Source organism: Callorhinus ursinus, unplaced genomic scaffold (assembly GCF_003265705.2).
Source record: "Callorhinus ursinus isolate GAN/ISIS: 27379988/994484 unplaced genomic scaffold, GSC_fseal_2.0 scaffold91, whole genome shotgun sequence".
In the NCBI taxonomy this organism is placed as follows: domain Eukaryota; kingdom Metazoa; phylum Chordata; class Mammalia; order Carnivora; family Otariidae; genus Callorhinus; species Callorhinus ursinus.
In genome coordinates this window covers 1,322,864-1,342,053 of record NW_027397153.1, presented here as the reverse complement: position 1 = coordinate 1,342,053, position 19,190 = coordinate 1,322,864, and the positions used below count along the sequence as shown (strand labels likewise).

Below are 19,190 nucleotides of genomic sequence, written 5' to 3'. Positions count from 1 at the left end.
CTATTTCTCATTCTGATCCTTCCATATATGAAGCTATCATTTATTAGGTATTATATGCCAGGCAATTTACATATGTAATTTCTAATCTTTACAACAACCCTTCAAGGTAGACAGTGTTATTCCCAATTTACAGTCAGTAACTTACTGTATAAGCTTTCTACTGCTTCTATAACCAATTACCACAGACTTAACAGCTTAGAACAACATCCATTTATTATCTCACAGTTCTGTGGATCAGAGTTCAGGGATGGCATGGCTGAACTGGTTGAAGTCAAGGTGTGGGCAGGGCTGTGCTCTTTACAGAGGCCTCTAGGGGACAATTGGCTTCCACGTTCCTTCAGCTTGTTGGCAGGATTCCAGTCCCTCTCACACTTTGAATCTCTCAGACTTCCCCTTCTGCCTAGTCTCTTCTGCCTCCCACTTCCCTGCATCTCTCTGTCTTCAGCTGGAAAAAGTTTTCAGGTGTTTGTTTTAATTCAATTAGCCAACTTACAGTACATCATTAGTTTTGGATATAATGTTCAATAATTCATCAGTTGCATATAACACCCAGTGCTCATCACATCACATGCCTTCCTTAAGGTCCATCACCCAACTATGCCATTCCCCCACCCACCTCCCCTCCAGCAACCCTTAGTTTGTTTCCTAGAGTTAAGAGTCTCTCATGGTTTTTCTTTCTCTCTGATGACTTCCCATTCTGTTTTCCCTCCTTTCCCCAACAGTCCTCTGCCCTGTTTATTACGTTCCACATATGAGTGAAACCATATGATAATTGTCTTTCTCTGATTGACTTACTTCACTCAGCATAATACCCTCAAGTTCCATCCATGTCGATGTAAATGTGAAGTATTCAACCTTTCTGATGGCTGAGTAATATTCCATTGTGTGTGTGTGTGTGTGTGTGTGTATACACACACATACATATATATACATACATACATACCACATCTTCTTTATCCATTCATCTGTCGATGGATATCTCAGCCAATTCATATCTTTCAATAGTTACTCAGAATGTAAATGGGCTACATGTTCCAATCAAAAGACACGGGGTATCAGATTGGATAAAAAAGCAAGACCCATCCACATGCTGTCTATAAGAGACTCGTTTTAGATCTAAAGACACCTCCAGATTGAAAGTGAGGGGGTGGAAAACCATTTGTCATGCTAATGGACCTCAAAAGAAAGCTGGGGTAGCAGTCCTCATATCAGACAAATTAGATTTTAAACCAAAGACTGTAGTAAGGGATGAAAGGGACACTATATCATACTTAAAGGGTCTATCCAACAAGAAGATCTAACAATTATAAATATTCATGTTCCTAACTTGGGAGCAGCCAATTATATCAACCAATTAATAACCAAATTAAAGAAACACATTGATAATAGTACAATAATAGTAGAGGACTTCAACACCCCACTCACAGCAATGGACAGATCATCTAAACATAAGATCAACAAGAAAACAAAGGCTTTCAATGACACACTGGACCACATGGACTTCTTAGATATATACAGAGCATTCCATCCCAAAACAAGTTTTCAGCTTTTAAGGGCTCATATGATTAGACGGTGCCCACCTGCATAAGCCAGGACACTCCCCATCTCAAGGTCCATAACCTTAATCACATCTGCGAAGTCAATTCTGCCATGCAAGATAACATATGCATTGCTTCTGGAGGTTAGAACGTGGTTACCTTCGGGGGGCTTTATTCTATCTACCACATTCCCTATTCCTATTCACATATTAAGCAAGTGACCGAAGTTGATGTGAACCAGGTCTACTTGGCATTAAGGCTCAAGCTCTTCCCATGTGTCTACCCTACCTTTCTGATATGTTTAATTTGCTCGAGCATATAATAAATAGAAAAACAGACAAGGAAAAATGTCTTAAGCAAAGCAGAAATCTATTTAGTAAATAAAGTCTGTTTCCAATTTTCAACATGACATACCTTTGGAATAAAGTACTCAAAATAGTCAAAGTTGCAAATAAATCAATGCTGTTTCACTCCATATTCTGAAGGAACAGTTAAGAGTGTATATTAAATATACATATACTCTTCACAATAAATGTAGATGAAAATTGCCAGAATTGCTCTAATTCATCCAAGACTGAGTATGCTTATTCCTGGCAGAACTGAAAGCGCTTTAAACACAAAACACTCTCTTAGATCCACTAACACCAAAAGACAACAGAAGGGTTTCAATACACCAGGCACACACTGCCCCCAGTTGTCAGGAGTTACCCAAGCCTCATGGTATTTCCCAGCAGGGGGCACACTGACTTCCTGGCAGGAGCAGGGTTGGTTTTTCCTCTTCCCATGAGCTTGAATATTGTACCCACACCTAACCTGGATCCAGGTATTGGCAGAACCTTGTCAGAGCTTAAATTGTCACATAGAGCTGAATGGTGACTTGGGGCCATGACAAATCACTTTTAGAGTTAATTTGCCTGTCACTAAAGCCCAACCACAGACAACAGGCACACACAAAGAGGGTGATTAAGAAATGCTTGCTTACAAAGCCGTGGAAATGTCAGAGCAGTAGCTGTGAGTGACTCTAATGTCTTATATTGTGATTACTTCTTTCAGTTAAGCTAAGTCTGATCAAAAGCAGGGGAATTGTTAAAAAGAAAACCACAGGCCTAGGGCGCCTGAGTGGCTCAGATGGTTAAGCGTCTGCCTTCGGCTCAGGTCATGATCCCCAGGGTCCTGGAATCGAGTCCTGCGTCAGGGTCCCTGCTCGGTGGGGAGTCTGCTTCTCCCTCTCCCTCTGCCTGCTGCTCCCCCTGCTTGTGCTCCTTCTCTCTCTCTCTCTCTTTCTCTCTCTCTCACAAATAAATAAATAAAATCTCAAAAAAATTATAAAAGAAAACCACAGGCCTAACATGGTATCACTTAGACCAAGTTCCCAAACCAGGGCTTAACACATAATCTTATTGTAGTTTCAATCTCCACCCCCGCAAATGTACTCTTAACAGGTCAGTCAGGAATTTTCTGATGGGTGCCAAGGAGTCTGCCACTTGGGCTGTCTCTATCTCCTAAAGAAAAACGTGATAATCTGCATGATAAGACCCCTTGCCTTTCTCCCTAAGGAAAACCCAACTTGCCTGAAACAATCATTTTCTTTTGCTGATGACTTTCTTGCCTCACCCTCCTACTACAAAAACTTTCCATTTTGTACATCTCCTCAGAACCCCCTCTACTTGCCAGTTAAGGAAGTTGCGGCTTAGAACTGGTCCTGTATCACGTAACTAATCATCAGTGGAACTCAGATTCAAACCCAGTTAGCCTGGCACCACAGTCCTCTCTCTCTTACTCTCTTTGCTGGACTGAATAAACTCTTCCAATCAGAGGTGACTTGGCAACACAATCTGGGGACTGGGCCCAAACACAAATGGAGAGCTCTATGGAAAGGTACTTGAGAAACAATGGAAAGGGTCATGGAATCTGGAGTCACACATCTGTGCTTGGCTTCTGTTCCCACCTCCACCCAACACCATGTAACTTATACGTGTCAAAGACTTGTAATCTCTCTGACTTTAGTCTCTGACTCCATGAAGGGAATATAAATAGTCAGAACTGCCTCTCTCTTAGAGTTGTTAATAGCAGCCAAAAAGATAATAACTGTGGCCATTCTTGGAACCCAGAGAACACTGTGCATATGTTAGGGATTATGACATTCACTCCTTCAAATACTTTTATACAAAAGGCTGGAACCATGTGCACAAAAATGTATGTATAAAGACAGTCACCAAAACATTGTTAGTACTAGCAAAATCTGGGGAGATGATCTAAGTGTTTATCAACAGGTGAATGTTTAAATAAATTATGATATAGCCATACTATGGAATGTTGTGTTCACTGAGTTGGTAGTTCTGTATATACTGACAAATAAGTGATAAAATAAAATTACAAAGCTACATGTATGCTACTATCCTATTTTAGTTTCTTTTTTTAACTATACCAATGATTTCTATCTTGATCTAGGTAGTGGTTACATAGGTGTATACAGATGTAAAAAAGGGCAATATACTTAATATTTGTGCATTTTTCTTTATATATCTCAATAAAAATAATATATATATGTATATTTATACTTAGTCTGTGCACTGATAAGATTTTAAGTATATACATCAAACTGTCCACAGAGGTTATTCTTGGGGAGTTAGATTAGAGAGGCGGGTAGAATGAAAAGGGCCTTTCTTATAATTTTCTATGCCTTTCCATCATTTTGAATTTTTCAAAATAAACACATATATCTTGCATTACTTTTTTAAAAAAAAATCTTCAAAAGTAGCCAGGGATCTAAATCTTGAATTCTACTTGGGTTTAATTCAGAGAGCACCTGCCCTCAGAAACTTTTCCCAAAGGGCAAAATCCTTAGCTAGGTGAAGGAGATGCATGGGCTTATAAGGCAGCAGGAGAAGCCTCCCACCCTGATGGCTACCAGGCTTGAGGCACACTTAATGGTAGTCTTTGACCCCAAAATGCCCTTTTTTAAAGGACTTCTGTTCATAGTCATCAGACTGTAGTGGTACCTTCAATTACCTGCCACTCTTAAGTATTCAAATGAGTATTTATATATGCCTAGAGGAAACCACAGCTTGGATTCAGATCCCCAGTGGGTTTGCAAAACTCCAAAGAGGCCAGACATCTTCCAAGTTGGTGGCCAGCTGAGGTATAGCCAAAGGCTATAGAACAAACAAGGCACTAGAGTCACTTCTGTCCATTGGAAACCACTAATGAAGTACCTTTTCCAAAGACCATCTTGTGATCTCCTTCTAGAACTGCAAGAGTACTGGCTTCATTTGAGTGCTTGGCAAATAATCACTAGTTGGGCTCTGACAGAATTTGCATTTTACCAAATACTGACATCTGCTCAAATAATGAGGATAAGTGATTCCTGAAAAGCTCTCTTTTCTTCTCCCTTAACATAAATTGCTTATGTGGTAAAATCAGCCCTGGGCTAATGTCAACCTTAAGGGTGATTCTGGGCTCAACCACATTCCAGCTGTATACTTTGGGCAAGTTCTTTATCTATCTGAGCTTCAGCTTCTGCTGCTATTTAATGGAGATGAAGCTGTATGGGGTTGCTGAGAAGCACAAATGATAGATATATATGTGAATGTGTTTTATACTAGAAGGATGTTCACTATAATATTAACAGAGGTTATTTCTGCATGATAGGACTATACATTTTTTTTACCTTCTTCACTATGCTCATCCGTACTTCTCAGATTTCTACAGAAAGCTAGAGAGAAAAATACCATGTTCTTATAAATTACAATGCAAATAGTAGACATTTTTTCTATTTAATAAACTGGATTATGGAATCCAGTGAAATAGTTTTAGGGTGGGGAAAGCAGGCATGTGTGGAGCAGATGCACTAGTCATATAACCTTGAATGAATCACTTAACCTCGGTGATCCTCAGTCTTATCATCTGTAAAATAGTGATAAGTCTTAACTAAAAATATTTTGTGATGATTAAATGCATGTGAAAGCATCTAGCACAAGGCCTGATTCATATAGTAGATGCTCAATATGTCTGTTCTCTATACTTGGAAGGAAGGAGGGAGGGAAGGAGGGAAAGAGTTTAGCTCCATAAATCCACCCTACCCAACTTAGTGTAAGTACTTTTTAATTAATAGAGAGGGCTTTAATTGAGAAAGTGTAAAGCATTCTAAATCTCTCAGATAAAAACACATGTCATCTATTTCATGTCTCTAGGAAAAGCAAAATCAATATTTGAATTAATGGAAGAAATTAAATGGCTGCAGAAATAGTTTTTGAATTTAACAAGTTTCAACAAGAAGTAGTTGTTAATTGATGATACAGAGAGCAACAGAGCACTTGCCTTTAAAAACATTCTTCACAAAAGTTCAGAAAGAAAAATCAATCAATCTATTGCCTGGTGGGTGCTCTGGCAGATTAGCAAAGCTAATAGACCTGGGGTAAACCCAGGCACCATTACTCATTTAAAAGTCAAGCCACCTAAGGAAATGTGATGAAAAGAAAAAACAGATTAGCAGTTTAAGTACTGAGCTGACTGGATGTAGTCTCTGTGGCTGGGTAGCACATAAAATCCTAGACTATCCTTGCTGAACAAGCCCACAGAGACAGAGTCCACAACCACTTTGCCTCATTTTGGAGATGGAGGAATGAAAGGAAAATAGCATAGGCAAGGTCCTTGAGCTAGTTACAAGGGTTGGGACTCAAGCCCAGAACTCCAGACACACAGTGTGCTCTTTTTTTAAAAAAAAAAAAATTATTTATTTATTTGAGAAAGAGAGAGAGCACAAGCTGGGGGAGCGGCAGAGGGAGAAGGAGAAGCAGGCTCCCCACTGAGTGGGGAGCCCCACATGGGGCTTGATCCCAAGACCCTGAGATCAGGACCTGAACCGAAATGAGACATTTAACCAACTGAGCCACCCAGGTGTCCCAACACAGTGTGCTCTTTTTAACTCCTATTCAGAGCTTAATGTCCAGCCAACATAAAACAATGAAGCAAATACATGCCTGCAATTATTCTCAAGGTCATATGAAGGAAAATTACTTACTACTGCTCCCCCTCCCCTTTTATTTACTTCTTGGAAGCCCATCTCTGTGAGTCTCACCTGGAATATGGTGCCCCAGGGCTGAGCCCTGCCGCCCAACAATGTTCCCTGACACTCAGACCTTCAATGTATTTCCTAATCACCCCTATTCCCCTTGAATGCCTGCTTCACAGGGCATTTCAACCCACAAGTCCTAAAGCAAAACAAAGGCGGAAATGGGAAGGCAAACTGTAATGTCAACAGCCCAAGAAGATAGAAACAGGATAAAATCCAGTGGGTTGAGAAGTGGTTTAGAACTAAGCCTAGGAGGGTCTGAAACTATCCTCATACACAACAGTTTGCATCCTAGAGCAGATGGTGGAGCTTAAAAGAGGCAAGTAGGTAAGACATAATGCCTCCCTCATGAGATGCTGTGGATTTGTGCATTGCACAGGGGTGTGGATCCAAGGGTAACCTTGGAAAATGAGAAATTTACAGTGGCGTGTTTATTGTCTTGTTCTGGTTTCAGTAATGGTCCATAAGACACTTCTTAAAGTTATATTTGTGTTTACTTTACCCTAATAATGGGGAAAACAAGTCATAGCAACCTTGTATCTCAGTTTAAAATGTCCTGGTCAGTGAGGTCTGGCCACCAAAGCTTGGCTTCCTCATATTACTTAACTTGGTCTCCCTGTCCAAGATAAAGTACCTGAGGCTAACAAAAATTAGATGCCCACTTCTCCAAGCAGGTCTTTGGCATAAATATGGCAATAAGAAATAGGTCCCTGTCTCTTACTTAACTAGCTCAGGTGACATGGAGCAGTGAAAACTAGGAGTGTGGGCCCCGTCAGAGTTCTGAATCATAGTCACCAAGTGAGTTGCTTCCCCTAAGAAGGAGGGTGCTAAACCAACTGAATAATAAGATATCCTCCACATCTGGCTACTCCTTGTCTGGTCTTCAGGCCAGCAGAATTAGTATCAACCTGGGAGCTTGTTAGAAATGCAAAATACTCCCCAGACCTGCATTTTAACAAGATCCCCTGGTGATCTGCATGCACATTAAAGTCTGAGAAGCCCTGATCTAATAATAATAATAATAGCAAACAACATTTATTCTGTGCTTACTGTTGCTGGGCTCTCTGCTAAGTGGTTTCCACACATTTTCCTGTGGTGAAATGGGCTTCCCTGAATGCCAAGAGAGCCAGAGGCGGGGAAACTGCTCAGGAACATAGGAGAGCTGATTCTGTGTTTTAAGCCAGGTTTGAAAAGGTGTTACTTGGTTTTGGCCTCAGGACCAGGAAAGGCCAGATGTCTCCAAACCTTCTTTGAGATGGACAAATTTAGTGTGTAGACTGTTTGAGTCAGTTCTTTAGGAATGCTGGCATAACTCCCAAATACAAAAGGACTCTGATTCAGCATAATGCTGAAAGTTCTAGCCAGTGCAATAAGGAAAGAAAATTATAGTCATGCAGATATTAAAGGATGAAATAAACTTAAAACCATCCCTATTAGCAAATGACATGATAGTCTATTTAAAAAAAAATCCAAAGGGATCTAGGAAAAAAAAAAAAAAACCTTCTGAAACAAGTTCAGCAAGGTCACACCATACAAAAATAAAAGGATTGTGGAGTTGCACAAAAATGAAGCTTCGGAAATCTGACTGAACTTCATCTTGAATGAGACAGTTCCCCCAGCAGCTGGGCTGGGATTCCAGGGGTCTTGGAAAGCCACATTTGCTCCTCCCCTTCCCTGTGTGCTCACTATACCTCCTGTGAGATTTTGGATCCTTTGGGAAATGACCTCGCTGTGAATAAAGGTAGTTGTATGGTCTTTGCCCACACTCCACAGCCCTCCTACAAATGTTGCTGTCTTATCTGAGTCTTCCAACAACACTCTGAGATACAGCCACTATTATCATCCCAATTTTTCAGACAAGTAATGGAGGCTCATGAACAGGACGCAGGTTGCCCAAGGTTACACAGCTATTAGGAATCAGAGTCAGTATTCTAACCCAGTTCTACTCCCGAGTCTGTGCTCTTAACCATCTGACACAGTTTTAAGTCAATCTTTGTTTTTCACAGACGTAAAGAGAAGTTTTACTTAAACTACAGTATCTCAGATCCCTGGGGTTTTTTGAAACTTTAATGGGAAAAGATAGAGTTACAAGAGTTGCCTCATGAAGGCTCCCCTTAAAAAGAAAAATTGAAATATCAGATTCCTCCCCTAGCCAAAAAGGAAAAAAAAAATAATAAAGGTACTATACCTCTGTGTCTTACCAAGAACATTGAATTTAGGAATAATAGAGCTAGAAGGCCCTCTGGGGTCATTAGTCCATCTTCAATTCACAAACAGAGAAAGAGGCCTAAAGAAGGGTGGATCATCCTGCATGTATAATATAATAAACCCTCACTCCTGGGGTGGTGCTCTTTCAGTGCATGCTCTCCACATGCACACCAAAAGGTAAGTCGCCACTAGATTTGCAGTTGTAGGCTTAAACAACAATTCCTGGAATCATGTGTCCTAGGTGTCTAAAAGCTCTTCCATATGTTGAGCTGAAATTCTGCTTCCCTCAAACTCCCTCCCCATCAGTCCTGATTTGACTCTCTGGAGACATATTCAGACATTCTTCAGACATTCCAATTTTAAAGCCAGGAAAATATCTGAGTTTGGGATATAAATTTAGCTGTCTTATGCTTCCCATGTGCTCATTTCCTCATAACTTCTGCAACTTTAATTTATGCTGCATAATGACAGTTTGTGCTGTCTGCTTTTCTATGGCCCAACTGATACTTTCCTCGTCTCAAGTGGCCAGTGTAATGCAATCTGACCCAGCTGGCCTTTGAGCAAGGCAGATGAGAAAATCAGTTCTTTCCAGTAGGTACAATACACACGTGGAGCCCCCAAACAATACTTTGCAATTGCAAAGTGAGCAAGGCTCTAGATTCCCAAAACGCAGGAGTCACTTGGGAAAGAGAGGGAAGCTTGTAGGGACTGACGCTTTTTTGTACAAGCTCATTTTCCAGTGCCTTCTGCACTTGATCTGCGTAGAAAAAGCCTCATAAGGTATGTTAGGAAGTTGAAGTTTCTGCCTCAATATGGGTACATGTATGGAGCTTTAGAGGTCAGCAATCATGCTCTAAATGTGCCTTGTTGGCTTTCAAAGCAACCTCACTACTTGAGCTTGGCCACAAAATCCAGAATCTCTGAGTGCAAGGGAATGAGGAAGGCATCATCCACTTGAAACCTCCCACTCAGGGCAGGCTTTTTACCTACAATATCTCCAATCAGCGTCCATTAGGCCCCACCCCCTTTCCACTCTCCTCCCTCCAGCCCCACCTCTTCTCTCAGCATACAAGGGCTTGGAGAGAGTAACGGGATCAAGGGAAGGCTGTAGGGAGGTGACTTATTTTTACCCTCTCCAACAGTTTCCAATTTTTCCCCTTCCTTTTTAGCCACATTTCCCAAAAGAAGAGTCCATCTTTCTACCTCCACTTACTTCTTATCCTCTGGAAGCTTCTGCTCCTACCTTTTTCCTCAAAACTGCTCTCAAAGTCTACCAATGAACTCCCGAATGCAAAACCCGGTTGTTTTCCTATTCCTCAACTTCCCAGATGCTTCTGCTGCTCTGACACTGCCCATGATGCCCTCTTTCTTGAATCTCTTCTTTTACATTCTGAAACACTTCCGAGTTTCACTTTTCCTTTCATTTCCTGGGCCACTTCCCCATACTTACACTGTTTCCTCTTTTTCTCTAACTGCCCATGTGGCCATTCTGTAACATTCTCTTCTCAGTACACCCAGTTTCTCCTTTGACTTCACAAATTCCTTCCATGCAGATAATGGAATTCCTAATCTCCAGCCCAGATCTCTTTTTTGAGCTCTAAACTCATACGTATGGGACATTTCTACCTAGATGTCACACTGAGATGTCAAACTCAGCATGTCCAAAACCATACTCACCTTTGCTTTGCCTGTGAAATCTGATGGTCCCACCATGTTACCTATCTCATTTCATAATACCAACATCATCTAGTGACTCAGGAAGAAAACTCCAATCATCTGATTCCACTTCTTTCATGTCTTACGTTGCATCTGTTGTCAAGTAGAGTTGATTCTCCCTATTCATTGTCTCTCACATCTGTCTCTTCCATTCTATTCCTGCCACCACCTTAGCTTTTAAGATCTAGATTATACTCTAAAAGCCTCAGAATTAATCTTTCAGTCTCAAATCTCCTACCTGTAACTTTTAGAATTGTAATGGGTTATCACTTTGATCTTGTCATTCTTCTGCTCCAACGGTTTCCATTCCCCCTTGCCTAGCCTAAGTGTCAGCATTTTTTTTTCTGTAAAGAGCCAGATAGCAAATATTTTTGGCCTTGTGGGCCATATGGCCTCTGTTGCAACTACTCAGCTATGCTGTTGTAGCATGAAAGCAACTATAGACAATTCATAAACGAATGAGCCTCACAGGGTTCTAATACAATTTTATTTACAAAGACAGGCAGTCAACTAGATCAGGCCCAAGGGCCACAGTTTGCATACCCCTAGTCTAAACTGAATAAATTCACTTTCCAGAAGTTTGGCATTAAAAGTCCACCATAATGGGAATGCAAGCTGGTGCAGCCACTCTGGAAAACAGTAATGGATGTTCCTCAAAACGTTAAAAATAGAGCTACCTTACAATGCAGTAATTGCACTACTGGGTATTTACCCCAAAGATACAGACATAGTGAAAATAAGGGGCACATGCACCCCAATGTCCATAGCAGCAATGTCTACAATAGCCAAACTGTGGAAGGAGCCGAGATGCCCTTCAACAGATGAATGGATAAAGAAGATGTGGTCCATATATACAATGGAATATTACTCAGTCATCAGAAAGGACGAATACCCACCATTTGCATCGACATGGATGGGACTGGAAGAGATAATGCTAAGTGAAATAAGTCAAGAAGAGAAAGACAATTATCATATGGTCTCACTCATATGTGGAACATAAGGAATTGTGCGGAGGACCACAGGGGAAGGGAGGAAAAACTGAATGGGAAGAAATCAGACAGGGAGACAAACCATGAAAGACTCTGGACTCTGGGAACCAAACTGAGGGTTACAGAAGGGAGGGGGATGGAGGAATGGGGTAACTGGGTGATGCGCATTAAGGAGGGCACGTGTGGTGATGAGTATTGGGCGTTATACGCAACTAATGAATTGTTGAACACTACATCAAAAACTAATGATGTACTATATGCTGGCTAATTGAACATAATAATAAAAAATAATTTTTAAAAAGTCCACCATAAATCTATAGCTCATTACTTACCAACATAAACCTTATTTTCTAAACAAGCTATAGGTATATTGTAGTTCTCTGAACATACTTTCTCAACCCCATGCCTTTTTCCATGCTGTTCCCTCTACCTACAATGCTCGGCTCTACAGTCACTCTCTATCGCAACAGGTTTTGAAATGTGGGACATTAGATGCTACCGTCGGTTTTCAAGGACCAAAAATCAAAGCACACTAAAAGACACATAATTTGTGAAGTTCATAAGCCAGAACTCTAGAGGGTGCTCACCTTAAAACACAAATTCAGCATTGCTGATGAGTCCAAAATATTTCACCTGATGATTTAGCCCATACACCATGGAAATAAATGCCATACCCAACAATAAGTTCCCCAATGTTGACATTAAGCCTATGGAAGGTAATGGGAAAAAGGGAGACATTTTGCCTTCATGTGAAATGTGATGACTCTACAATCTTCTTTGGGTTGTGAATTCCTTTTTTCCACCTGCTTATGTTTCCAGTGTGCTTTCTTTTACACATATTATTACTTATTCTAAAACTATCACAAATGTAGAGAAAATATGCAAACATGACTGCGAATTATATAAATGAAAAGCAATGAATTATTCTTTATATACTTTCATATATATTTTTACCTGATAAATTTTCATAATTATTACCTGTAAACAACAGCAGACTTACTTCCACAGGACTGCCAGAAGCGAAACAAATTTAGTGTGAAACTACATTACTCACTGAATAAAAGATCCATTCAAGATATGCTAATTCAGAAAGATTTCCAGCTCAGTATAATTTATTTATTTGGAGAGCAAACAATCATTGCATCCACATTTGGCACACACTAGAAGTCCTCAAGTGGTCAAGTTCACAAAGTGTACTCAGCACTGGATTCTCTGAATGTTCATCTCTTTAACAAATTAGGAATAACTGCCATTGCTCTTAATATCTAATTCTCGATGAAAGGTTAAATATCACTATCAAGTATTAGTTTGATTCTAATAATCACTTGTACCCCGAGGAAAGATATATCCCTTAGGACAGTTCCATAGAACACAAAATAGATCCTTATTTTAAGCATTGCAGTGACTGTTTTTAGGTCTGCATAACAAACACTAGAGTGGACCCAATTCTTTTAAATTGAATTAATTTAAAGATTTTACTTTTATTTATTTGAGAGAGAAAGAGAGAGAGAGAGCATGAGCAGTGGGGAGGGGCAGAGGGAGAGGGAGAAGCAGATTCCCTGCTGAGCAGGGAGCCCAACTTGGGGCTCGATCCCAGGACCCTGGGATCATGACCTGAGCTGAAGGCAGATGCTTCACCGACTGAGCCACCCAGGCACTCCTTAAATTGAACTAATTTAAAGGGCACAACAAGGAAAATATGGTGCCTGTTAAACTGATTAAATTATATAAAACCCAGGAGAACATCAGCAAGACTCTCTTTCTTGGGGAAAAAAAAAAAGAAGAAGAAGAAGAAGGTGGAAAGAACTTAGATATGGGGCCTAAAGCCAAAACTATTAGGAGCAAACTTTGGTAGAGAATGCAGGACTGTCTGGCAGCAAAACAGCACTGCTACCTGGAGGTTCCTCTGACCCAATGTTTCCAATTAACACTCCAAGCATAACCTTCAGGGAGGAAGAACAGAATGGCCTGGGCTAGAAATTAGGGTAGAAAATCCATGAGAACTTTATCAAGCATCCACACATTAAAATAAGCGCATTTCATAGGTTATTTGGCAAAAAGCCTGCTGCTGTATCTAAAAACTCTAAAGGATAAGACCCACCAACACCACTCCTGGCCATGACATTCTGTTGACCTGCCTCCAGCTTAGTCCTCCGTCCAAGTCTTAACTTCACACCATGCTACAGTGATTAGGAAATTTTGTATATAGTGATGTGCTTTCAGAGGCAAACATTACTGTGTATCTTGGGCAGGTCTTGGCCATCATGAGTGGAACTGATATATAGAGCCAATAGTATTAGTTTTGCTTCAATCTCTTGAAGGCAAGAGACTGTGCTAATACAGACTTTTTTTTTCTGCATTAAGGCAGTTTCTCAACTGGATGTTTCCATTTTTATCTCTGGAGTATTTATCTTTATTAAACGCTTTAAGTAGCACTCCCTATTTTCCAATGCTGAGCAGAATTATGGGAAAACTAATTTAAAAAATGAGATTTTTCAAAGTACTTATTTCAGTCCCTTCAAGAAATGCATAAGAAGCTGCTCTTCATTTCCCAGAGATAGGGTAAGAATCAACTGTCGCATTAAAATCCACAGATTTGGGGGGCACCAGGGTGGCTCAATCACTTAAGCGTCTAACTCTTGAACTCAGCTCAGGTCTTGACCTCACAGTCATGAGTTCAAGCCCCACAATGGGCTCTACACTTGGCATGGAGCATAGTTAAAAAAAAATCCTCAAGCTTGGCAATCTTCTCTCTGTTTGGGAGTTCAAAAACTCTACACAGAGGATGGTAAAACAAGAATTACCAGGAATGGTTATACGAGCCCTTGGCACACAAAAACAGACACATAGATCAATGCAACAGAATAGAAAACCCAGAAATGGATCCACAACTATATGGGCAACGAATCTTTGACAAAAACAAGAAAGCATATCCAATGGGAAAAAGACAGTCTCTTCAAACGGTGTTGGGAAAACTGGTCAGCAACATGCAGAAGAATTAAACTGGACCATTTTCTTACACCATATACAAAAATAAATTCAAAATGGATGAAAGACCTAAATATGAGACAGGAAACCATCTAAATTCTAGAGGAGAACACAGGCAGCAACCTCTTTGACTTTGGCCATAGCAATTTCTTACTAGACACATTGCTGGGGGTAGGGCAACAAAAGCAAAAATTAACTATTGGGACCTCATCAAGATAAAAAGCTTCAGCTCAGTGAAGGAAACAACCAACAAAGCTAAAAGGCAACCTACGGAATGGGAAAAGAAATTATCAAAATGACATATCAGGTAAAGGGCTAATATCCAAAATCTATAAAGAACTTATCAAACTCAACACTCAAGAAACTAATAACCCAGTTAAGAAATGGGAAGAAGACATGAATAGACACTTTTCCAAAGAAGACATCCAGATGGCTAACAGATACATGAGAAGGTGCTCAACATAAGTCATTGTCAGGGAAATATGAATCAAAACCATGATGAGATACCACCCCACACCAGTCAGAATGGCTAAAATTAACAGCACAGGAGACAATAGGTATTGGTGAGAATGGGGAGAGAGGGTAACCCTCTTGCATTGCTGGTGGGAATGCAAGCTGGTGCAGCCACCCTGGAGAACAGTATGGAGGTTCCTCAAAAAGCTAAAAAATAGAGCTACCCTATGATCCAGCATTACTAGGTATTTACCCAAAGGATACAAAAATACACATTCAAAGGATTACATGCACCCCGATGCCTATAGCAGCATTATCAACAATAGCCAAACTATGGAAAGAGCCCAAATGCCCATCGACTGATGAGTGGATAAAGAAGAAGTGGTGTATATATATATATAATGGAATACTACTCAGCCATCAAAAATAATGAAATCTTGCCATTTGCAATGACATGGATGGAGTTAGAGTATATTTTGCTAAGTGAAATAAGTCAATCAGAGAAAGGTAAATACTAAGCAGTGATTTCACTCATATGTGGATTTTAAGAAACAAAATGCTTGAACATTCGGGAGGGGGAGAAAAAAGAGAGAAAGAAAGGGAAACAAATTATAAGAGATTTTTAACTACAGAAAACAAACTGAAGGTTGATGGAGGAAGCTGGTTTGGGGATGGGATAGATGGGTGATGGACATTAAGGAGAGCACTTGTTATGAAGCACACTGGGTGTTATAGTAAATGATGAGCCACTGAACTCTACTCCTGAAACCAATATTGAACTGTATGTCAACTAACTAGAATTTAAATTAAAAAAAAATAGAAGAGCCCCTGGAAATCCCATATCCCATATCTTTTGGGAGTGGGCACAATGATAGCCATCAATGACCTACTACTAGAGAATGATAAAGCTTGGAACAAAGTAGTGGGTAGCCCCACCCTGGGTAGAGTGAAGGACTCTGTCATGTTCTCACCTCACCCTTATCGGAGGGCTGTGATTAGATGGAACCTTTCTAGAGAAGACTAAAGCAAAGAATTATTAAAAGCTAAAAGGAAGTTGTGAAGAGTCCTTTTTCCTTTTCTGTTTCTGAGCTTTGTTTGGAAGTCAACTTCTTAGAACTATTTTCGGCCTTGGAGAGCTAAGAGAACAAGGCAGGGCCCAGATAGCAGAGAGTAGGGAGCTGGATTCCTAAAACTGCCTAAAGGCTCTAAAGAAAATATTGAAGAGAAATACGAGTTTTCCCTCTAGGTTGTGCATCCCAAGTCATCAAAGAAAAGAAAATGGGGTTTCAGGAAAAAAACATGGCTTAGGAATGAAAACATGCTTAGTGGGAATGTCTTGTGCATGTATTTGGTCTCTCAGTAGCCTTACATCTGTGAGTGCCAGACTGGAAGCCCCATCAACCAAAAGAGGAACCCCCCTCCCCAATAGTTCACATTCACACTCTGGAAACCTTCAGCCTGAACTGTACCTTTGTAGCCTGAAGAGTCTGTTCATCAACCAGGGCTCTAACCAAGAAAGAAATCAATTCCTAAGAAGAAGAGAGCAGACTTACTTTGCTGCAAAAATATAATCCCAACACTAATTCAGTAACCCCTATATACAGGAACTACAGGTTTTGAAGAAGGCACAGGATGGGATTTTTTAAAATATCATTTTACTGACTTTCAAAATAGCTGTTATTGTTACTAAACTGTTGCTATTACCCACAGTCTCTAGAATTTTCACACAGATAATTTTCTGTAGAAAGTTTACATTGTGCCTGATATGTGTAAAGGTAAAGGGTTATTATGAGATTATAGAGAAAATTGTTCATGATTGTTCACCAGATCAATCTGAGGCCTTGTCCAAGTTGCTGAATTTGTCCTTCAACTTGACATTCTTAAGAAATGTGCAACTCAAACTGAAGAGATATTCTCAGAAAATGTTGAGGTTGATACACTTTATGGTTCAAATCCGTTATATAGCATTCTCCATATTTTCTTATCTATTTTTATTGCCTGGTACTTTTATCTGAATAGTCACAGACCTGAGGCTATTGCAAATCAAGTTTTCAGTTGCCATAGTGCTTTCTATTTTATTTTTTTTTAAGATTTTATTTATTTATTTGACAGAGAGAGACACAGCAAGAGAGGGAACACAAGCAGGGGCAGAGGGAGAAGGAGAAGCAGACTCCCCACTGAGCAGGGAACCTGACGCAGGGCTTGATCCCAGGACCCTGGGATCATGACCTGAGCCAAAGGCAGAAGCTTAATGACTGAGCCATGCAGGCGCCCCAGTGCTTGCTATTTTTAAAGGAATAAATGCAACTCCCTCTCCAACAAAAACATTTCCCTCTAAGGAGCTGGTAGATAACTGGTACGTACACCACAAGTCCCACTAGGGCCTGCTCAATGGGGGATACTTTCAATGGAACAGAAAAAAGGGAAGTTTGAAATCTCATTGCCTTCCTTTCATTCCATCAGTTGCCACTGTCTTATCACTTCCTTAGAAAGCATGATTTACATTTCTATAACTTGTTGGTTACATGTAACTACCATGAAAGATGTTTGTTTTTAATTTTTAAAGAAAATGCATATGCACATACAGGGAGAAGTCAGAAACAGACTTGCATGCTGGCTCTTGACATTGATTCTTCTTCTTAGTCACCTTGCATAGACAAGGCACCATGAGTCTCCCCGTCTAGCTTGGTGACAGGGCTTGCATGGTTCCTCTGCTTTGAACATACCACCAAGATCTACTAAGGAAAGGGTATCAAGGTTACCAAAACTCCCAAGGGCCACACTTTAGTCGTGTGATCTGTCTGCTGCCTACATTCTGGCCTGTCCCTCCCAGACCCCCCAATTCAATTTCATGCTTCTGTGGGAGTAGATCTGGGAGTTCCCATCTTCTGACTATGCCTGCATTGGTAACTGATATAATTAGCCACTCCCTCACCCTTTTTTTTTTCTTTCTGGCACCAAGAATGAAGGTCTATTTCCCACATTCAGACACAGGGCAGTCAGGGAAGGTTTCAATTAGTCTGTGGTCTGGTTATTGTTTATGAATGATCAGGGAGGAAGTTTCTCTCTGCAGCTGAGCACTAGAAACTCCTTGGACCACACAAGGATGCTAATGGTGTGCAGGAGACTCTCCCTGCACTTCAACTTCCTTAACCAGCTGACTTGCCCCATCCTGCTCACAAGGATAGTTCCTCAACAACAACGTAAAGTAAAGGGACAGAGGAATTCAAGAGGAAATTAAAGCTTTCAATCATATCCAAAACCTCAATTTCACAAATGGAGATTCAAAGGACAAAAGATTAATGATGCCATGTGGCAGAATTAGACCAGTGCTGAAGATAAGTTTGCTCAGGATTCCCCTTGAAGGCTGTGACCATATCACAGGCATGACTCCTAAGGGGAAGCACCTGCTGCCCTGGTCTTCATTGATGAATGGTTCTACTATATCTGGAATAAATATCTTCACCTACCTATTGATGCAGTTTCCAGTGGGATCCAAATAAAGTAGAAAAGGATAAAAAGCCAATGCTAGGAGTGGATTGCTCTGCAGCAAAGTGAAGACCTAGTCACCTGGTTGCCAGTTGGCAAGGAACCTCAAAAGAACAAATGGATGCCTCTAGAGAAAAGCAGTGAATGCTTAGACCTAAAAATGAGTGTAGCTAGCAGTGTGGGATGGTATGGAAAGCTTGGGCTTCAGAGTCAGGCTGACTGGGGTTCTAGTTCCCATTCTAGTAGGAACTAGCCACCTATTTCCTGGGAACTAGAATGTAACTAATGTGAAGATGTAATTCATTCAACAGCATGCATGGTAACTGGACTGTCTGAAGCAACCATGTGGCAACAGATGGATGAGGCCTGCTCGGAGTCCAGCCAAAGAAGCCAGAGTTGGACTGAGTCCCAGGTCTGCAGCTTTGTCCGAGCCCAGGGCTTCTGGTCATTGAAAAACTAATTTGCATCTCAGTCCTAGTATCATCAGGATGTGACAGCTAATGACACTGACCATGGAGGTCAGCAGGTTTCCTCTACTCTGAGTCCACACACACCAAGACACCTCCCGATAGGAGATTTGCTTCCTCATATATGTTTCCTAAAGGGCAGAGAATGCTGTGGCTGACTTCTGTTTAAATTACACTGTTGCATTGTGGTCTATATTGTGGTCTCTTCAGCAAGAATCAGATTTCTGCTCTGGGCCCCACACTTAACCCCATCTTGACTCAAAGTCAG

General features: G+C 40.7%; 1 long non-coding RNA gene across 1 annotated transcript in view; it reads right to left on the bottom strand.

Moving 5' to 3' along the window:
* The window catches only part of LOC141371735 (uncharacterized), a 103,326-nt gene that overhangs the window by 456 nt on the left and 83,680 nt on the right, over nucleotides 1-19,190 (bottom strand). The window lies entirely within an intron of this gene.